Source organism: Xiphophorus maculatus, chromosome 20 (assembly GCF_002775205.1).
Source record: "Xiphophorus maculatus strain JP 163 A chromosome 20, X_maculatus-5.0-male, whole genome shotgun sequence".
Taxonomy (NCBI): domain Eukaryota; kingdom Metazoa; phylum Chordata; class Actinopteri; order Cyprinodontiformes; family Poeciliidae; genus Xiphophorus; species Xiphophorus maculatus.
In genome coordinates this window covers 18,944,414-18,952,200 of record NC_036462.1, presented here as the reverse complement: position 1 = coordinate 18,952,200, position 7,787 = coordinate 18,944,414, and the positions used below count along the sequence as shown (strand labels likewise).

Below are 7,787 nucleotides of genomic sequence, written 5' to 3'. Positions count from 1 at the left end.
TTGTGATTGCATAAATTCCATATCTATTTAAATTTTACCATTTTATTTTCATTAGTATTTTTAAAAGGAACTAAGAATAATCATGTTAGGCTAATTATCTGGCCTTTCAGATAATTAAATCTAAGACTATTCTTTGAACACAAGGTTTGTGTTTCTGTCTTTTCTGTAAACATTTCCTTTCCTGTTTTAGTGTTAAGCACTTTACACAGACAAAACATTAAAGCTGCTACATCCAAATAAAGTATATTATGCATCATTTTGCACATATTTTAAAAAATTCTTGTGGTTTTATCTCTGCTTGAAGTACCTGCTCCTCATTAGCAGGTTATAAATTGCAAACATCATGTTTAAAGTCATTTCAAACACTGTCATACGTACCCAGCCACTGCTTTCAGGTCTTACCCATACTGTACCTGTAGGACTGACGTGTGTACAGCCAGCGGTGTGTCATCCCTCCGCTCCAGAACCAGAGACAGAACCGAGACCCAGTTTGAACCGTCTGCTCGTCCTGGACCAGCGTGGCGCCGCAGGAGGGATCCAGCAGCAGTTTCTGACACCCATCGCCTTGCTCTCATTTGCAGTTTTAAGTGCATGAATCAGATAAAAAGGAAAAAACGAACCGACTACAGTTTGAACTCTACGGGCAATCTCTCCTCTCCTCCTGCCGCTTCCTTTCCCATTTTTGGCGCTGTTGCACTGTCTGGCGTGTGAAGTCTGGCCCTAACACAGAGGCCCTTCCTCTTGGAAACTCCAAAGCAAGAACTACCCATACAAACACCGCTCCTTCTTAAGCTGCTGAAGATGCCCAACCGACTCTTTGCACCGGTGGATGAAACCACCGCTGTCCTTCCACAGGAAGCCCGTCGCATGAAGATGGCGCCAGGCGCTGCGTTCGCTTGGTTCTGCTCCTCAGCCTGACCTCCATGAAAGCAGAGGTCACCGAGGTCACACGGTGACTCTGGGCTTGCTGAAACAGTATTAACAGCAAATTCTCAATTTCGACGAAAGCCGCCATTGAGTAAAAGTTGCGAGACATGAAAACACAGAACCGAGAGGCTTCCCTCCACTCCTCACTCCCTCTCCTGGGAGAAGCTCCTGCTGTCAAAGTGAAAGCGTCTCCGCTTTGATAAACCAACAGAACAGGTCACAAAAGTTGTCTTCCGAGGCACTCGTCTTTCCCACGAAAGAGCAAATTTATTAAAACAAGATCTATCAAGTGCTTGCTGCACGTCTGCGTGTTTGTCTGACAGTTAGGCCCATCAGCATTGAAGTTCTCCACTTCTGTCTCCAGAAATCCTGAGTTTACAGCACATACTTTCTTTTTTTTTTTTTTTTTCTCATTTTAAAACAGTACTCAAATCAAAAGCATAAAAATCAACCAGTAAAAGTCTCTTCGGATGACGGCAGGAAGGGAGCCGCCTCCTCTCCTCGCGCTCGAGTCCACAGATAGCGTAGTAATATTTCTCTACTTCCAGGTCAGATCAGATGAAGGGTCGTCCGTCATACACATAAAATCTTCATTTATAGTTTACATCAACAGTTTGTCAAACAGTTACATGCTTTGCTGGGGTAGGAGTTAAGATTAGCAGGCTGGGAAATGTTTAACCAAACTTAATATAGCAATAAAATTATTCTGAGGACAGGATGGAGACAAAAAGCGACAAATTTTCGTTTATCACTTTGAAGATTCATCAAGAGCCAAATTTCACTGACATACATAAGTGATACTAGGTCGTTTTTCCCCCCCTTGTTCCGATAAATGTCTTGCAATACAAACACAATTGAAAATAATTTAAAGAAACGGTCTGCTTTTTCTATCCATCCTCTTCACCTATTGTTGTTAGCAGGGCTTGAAGAACAGATGCAAAAGGAAAACATTCAAGTTACCTTTTAAACTCACATCACGGCTCACTAGTCTATTCAAATCAGCTCTGATCATCCATAATAATTGGATTCAGGCAAGAACTTTGAAGAACTTAAATAGCTCAGATTTTTAAGGAGAGAAATTTGTTTCCAGTTTCAGTTCCTCCGCCTCTAGAAGAAAGATGACGTACTGCTGTGAATTTGTAGAAAAGTTAATAAATCTGCAGATCGCAGACGTTAGCTATTTGAAACTTAAAACTGAAAATGTCTGCATCTATGGGACACACTTCTATGCTTGCAGATATTAACCATCTTTACCAAAAACGTTAAAGTTTGTCAATGCTTTCACAGCCAAACAACGGCAGCGGAGGCTTCAGGCTGAAGGAACATTTTGGTGTCGCTACACAAATGACATCCAAACTCTTGTCTCTGTGGGCTTGAACAGCCAGCAGCATCAGACAACACACCTTTAGCGTCATGATAAGAAAGCTATTTGCTATACCTGCTAGCATAGAACTGAATCCTACGTGGTAGGAAAATAAAAAGATCTCAAGATTTATTCACTTTTCCTCAAAATCACAGCACAACGACCTTTCTAAACAACCCTGTTGTAGATTATATATAATTGTATGTTTTGGAGCAGAAAAAAAAATTAACTATACCTTTAAATTACACATTTTTTTCATTAGACAAATGTTTCTTTTCTGCTTGAACCAAACTGGCAAAATTAGAAAACTGAGAGGTGTTAAGAAGTTTGTCAGGCATAACTTATACAAACGCACATTTGAATATAGATTTTAAAGTGTAACTGGACGAGCAATCATGTTTCTTTTCCTTATCAAAAACAAACAATGACCGTATTTGATTGAATTCTCTAAATGTTAAACGGTTTGACAGAAATCAATTAAATTCATGCCTAGAAGAAAAAAAAAAATCAAACATCCTTCCCTGGATAGAAAATTGTTGGGGTTTTTTTTCATAAGGCAACATATTCATTATAAAGTAGTTTGCTCTGAGTTCCTTTAAGAAGCGTACCCTTTAAGTTTAACATTTAAAACAGTAAGCGCCAATATGTAATCTGTATCAATGTAGTCCATCAGTTTACCATTATATAATATACTTTATCTTACTGTTATATTCCTCTTAGTAAACCTTTCACAGCACAAAATGAACTTTCACTCTCCTACAGAATCAGATTCCACTACACTCTTGTCAGGATTTCCTCACAACTTAAAAAGATGAGAGTACAGTAATAATAATAATAAAAAAAAAAAGACATGTAATTTGCACTTTTCTTTATGAGGCTCCTTTAATTATGATGATCACCAGGTAGTCTTCCTCTGATTTGGCAAAGGCTTTGGCAGAGGCATCCACGAACTGCAGGGAGAACTCACATGGAGGGAAAGCGTGCAGGACTCCACTGTGCTCCTTGTCGCGGCCGCCCCCCACCGGGAGGCTGATGATCCCCGCCGCCTCCTTCTGCTTGAGGTAGGACACCAGGTTCTTCAGTGGCCTCTCCACAGAGCTGTTGGCGTCCTCGGATTTCCCCGGCAAGGCCAGGAGGACGGTGTGGCCGCTGGAGCCGGCGGCCTTGATGCGGCGGGCGACCTCGTCCAGCTTGGGCTGGTCCAGGCGGAGGCGCTGGCTGATCTTCAGCTGGGTCACCTTCCCGCCGGTGGGGCCCTCCACCAGCAGGCTGGTGGCCATCCGCATGTCTCCGTCCAGCAGGTGCAGGGAGGCGGGGAAGCTGCTGTTCTTCAGCAGCAGGACGCCCTCCCAGGCCTGGCTCAGCCTCGGCCCGTCAGAGCCCGGCTGCTTGGACGGGGAGGAGCTTGAGGCCGGATTGTCTGGCCGCTGTTCCTTCTTCGCCGGGCTCTTGGACGCGTCTCCAGCTTTGCGTTTGGGCTCCAGCTGAGAGGGGCTGCGTGTTCTTTTTCTTTTTTCCACCAAGCTACAGTTGTGGTTGTTCTGCCGCTCTTTGGCCGGGGTGGTTCCGCCAGAGCGAGGGAGGCGCTCGGGGTCACTGTAGCGTCCCCCGTCCCGGCTGCTTCCCCCGGGGCTGTGCTCCAATGAGCCGCCATGACGGCGCAGACCAAAGTCCCCGTTGTCAGGAGAGCGCTCCACTCTCCAGCCGTCGTCTAAATGTCTCCTTTTGGGGCCGACATCTCTGCCCTGCAACTCGCGCTCCACTGACCAGCGCCGCTCCAGACGATCAATGGGGTCAAAGCCCGGTCCTCTCATCCTGTCGTGGGCATTCAGGCCAACCCATTCAGCAGATGAAAACGGATCCCGCTCCCTAAAGCGGCCAGGAAGCGGAGGGGTGCGGTCTCTTACTCTCATCGGCTCGGCCAGGCGATGAGAAAATGGCTCCTGGACCAAGTCAAAGTGGGGCATGGGGAGAGGGAGCTGCACAAACTGCTGCTGCGGGTAGCGGTTCTCTGTCTCTGCAAAGTCCACTCTGAGTCTCCGGTCAGGGCCGCCAAGAGGGAAACCCCTCATGTGGGTCCAGGCAGCATGAGCGGCGTCAAGGCTTTCGTACTGGATGTAAGCCCACGAGTCGCCTTTCCTGTAGGCTATAGTCCTGATGGTGCCAAAACGGTCAAACTCTTTAGCAAGTGCAGTCACTGGAACCCAGGGGCCCAGCCCCCCCACCCACAGTCTGGTTGTGGGTGTAGGTTTACCATACCCAATCTTGATGGGACTGTGACCCACCACCTTCCCCGACATGGCCACTTTGGCTCGATGAGCCATGTCCAGGTTCTCAAACTTGATGAATCCATATGTGTTGTTCTGCCCTCTGACAGTCCGCTTTATGTCCACCTCTGTAATCAGCCCGAACCTTTCAAACGCTCTCCTGATGTCGTTCTCGGTCAATCCGGACTCCAGGTTGCCCAGAAACAACGTCCTGTTCGCCCTCTGGTCGTCCTCGGGGCTGAGTAGTTCCTCCTCACGGTAACATTCAGGGATGAACGGAGGCCTGCTGCGGCCTTCATACGGCGGGAAGTCTCTGTCTCTTTCAAGGTCCCTGAGATGGGGAGGTAGAGGAGGAGGAGGAGGAGGAGCAGGGAGTCGACCCAGAGCCAGCTGCTGTAACCGGTAGTCCCTGTAACCCGGGCCCGGGGGAGACTGGGGTCTCTGGGAGTGGGGGTGCCTGTGTCCAGAGGGAAAACTGTCTTTGCTAACCGGGGAGCGGCTCGTACGCCGATTAATGTACACGGTCTCTATCTTCAGAGGCCGGTCGTACAGCACCAACTTCCCCCGGGCATGCTTGGCCGCCCGGGCGTCTTCGGGCCTCCGAAAGTTTACGAACGCCACCCTCTCGTGGTTTTCACGGCATATTTTCACGCTCACGTCCCCGAACTTCTTAAACTCGTGAAACAGCCCGTCCTCTATCTCCTCGTCGTTCAGCTCGGAGCCCAGCTCGCTTATTTTCAGCGTCTTGTACTCACTTCCTGGGGCCAACGGAGGCCGCGGCTCCCCGCGTGAACCGGACCTGGATGCTTCCGCGGCGATATCAGCGCCACCATGCGACTTGTTCCCGGAGGAAGACCCGTAGTCGTAGCCGCTACCGATCCGACTGGACGAGCCGTGTCCTTCTGAGTCCCTCATGTCTCTTTTGTCGCTGGGTAAACCTCTTCTGGAGGAAGCGCCGCTCTGAGCGGAGCCGTTGCTGGCTGACAGAGCTGCGGTCTTCTTGCTGCTCGGATAGCTTCCTCCTCTGTCTCTGCCATCGTCGGGCCCACGGGTGCGTTTTTTCACCGGTGATCGCTCCTTTCCTTTCATTTCAAGTTGCAAACAGCTGCCACTTCAACTCAGGGATATGCCTAAATATGCTCTCTTGAAACTAATATCCACTAAACTGACGAAACTTAGAAATGCTTATCAGGCAAACGACGTCAGCGCCATGTTGGATAAGCTGCACTACTATAATGTAAGTCCCGCCTCCTTTTGCTTAAAAGAAGTTGATTGGTTCCGCAGCTCCCGAGTGACATGAACAAGCAAGAAAGTTGGCCTATTGTATATCAGAATGAGGGTTCTTAAACATAGAGGTGAAAGAGTAGAAGCGTCCTTTACTAACTGGAACGATACGTCAACGCATGCGCCATATTGGAAGTGGCAGGTTTGCCTTCAAAATCTGCAGAGAAGTGCTTGGAAAACGTAATTTTCCCAATAACAGAGATTATATATATATATATATATATATATATATATATATATATATATATATATATATATATATATATATAGAGAGAGAGAGAGAGAGAGAGAGAGCAATAGAGGCCCAGATATACCACACCAGACAAGACCCAAGGTGCAGGTTGTGCAAGGAGGCCCCTGAGACAGTCCAGCACATAACAGCAGGGTGCAAGATACTGGCAGGGAAAGCGTACATGGAACGACATAACCAAGTTGCAGGCATAGTGTACAGAAACATCTGTGCAGAATATGGACTGGAAACCCCGAGATCAAAGTGGGAAACACCCCCAAAGGTGGCGGAGAACGCCAGAGCTAAGATCCTGTGGGACTTCCAGATCCAGACAGACAAAATGGTAATGGCGAACCAACCAGACATTGTCGTAGTGGATAAACAACAGAGGAAAGCCGTTGTGATAGATGTAGCAATACCAAGCGACTGCAACATCAGGAAAAAGGAGCACGAGAAACTAGAGAAATACCAGGGCCTCAGGGAGGAACTGGAGAGGGCCTGGAAGGTGAAGACCACAGTGGTGCCTGTGGTCATCGGGGCCCTCGGGGCAGTCACCCCCAAACTGGACCAATGGCTACAACAGATCCCAGGAACAACATCAGACATCTCAGTCCAGAAATGTGCAGTCCTTGGCACAGCCAAGATACTGCGCAGAACCCTCAAGCTCCCAGGCCTCTGGTAGAGGACCCGAGCTCAGAGGATAAGAACCACCCGCGGTGGGTGAGAAGGGAATTTTTATATATATATATATATATATATATATATATATATATATATATTTATATTTATAGAGAGAGAGAGAGAGAGAGAGATAAAGATATATAGAGATATATATAGATAGATATAGACAGCCGCTCCCCTCTCTTGGCAGTACCCGGCCATACCCGCCTACTTTCACCCCTGTATATATCTATATCTATATCTATCTATATATATATACTGTATATATGTGTGTGTGTTCAAATTAATGACCAAACAAAAATAATAATCTCAGTAATCATTGTTTCAACAAGGGCTTGAGCAATTCTGTGCGTTTCGGTTCCATTACCAAAGTAACTAGCAGAGCAGGAGTTTAAAATTCACTCATCAACCACCGCTGTGTTCATGAGAGCGCTTATTAATAATCGCAAAAATAAATATCAAGCCTGAAAACCTAATATCGTAACGGACTGAATGTTCCGAATGTACTACTGAAAGAAATTCATGCTTGTTATCATCATATAGTGGGAGAATATAGTGAAACACACTAATTTATTGAATATGAGCTTTATCCATCATCTGACAAGAAAAGTGATCAAAATCCAGCCAGAAATATACATGAAGCTGGTTGATGTCTGAAATAACACCAATAGACATTTAGAGATTAGTTGAAGCCAATGTTCCTTTATTATTAAATAATACCCCACTGATTTAACAATAACTAAATGTGTCCCAGTGGTAATAGCATCTCTGCTTGGCTAATTCAATTCAAATTCAAAAATACCTCATTGATCCCAAAGGGAAATTAAATATATTCTGCTTCCGCAAACTTGTTTTTCTTTTAAATATTTCTAATGACACCATTACTTTTCATCACATGGCTCTATTGCTGCAACTTTCTGTCATTTGATGTAATTATATGACATAAGTGTAGGTACTTAGAAAATCTACATATTTGAACTCTTTCGACTAATTAGAGCAAAATTTAATTCAAAATTCAAAACTCAAATTGTTAACA

General features: G+C 45.9%; 1 pseudogene; it reads right to left on the bottom strand.

Annotated features, from left to right (window-relative positions):
* Positions 1-1,156: 1,156 nt before the first annotated feature.
* Positions 1,157-5,806, bottom strand: LOC102226809 (annotated as a pseudogene).
* Between the last annotated feature and the right edge of the window lie 1,981 nt (positions 5,807-7,787).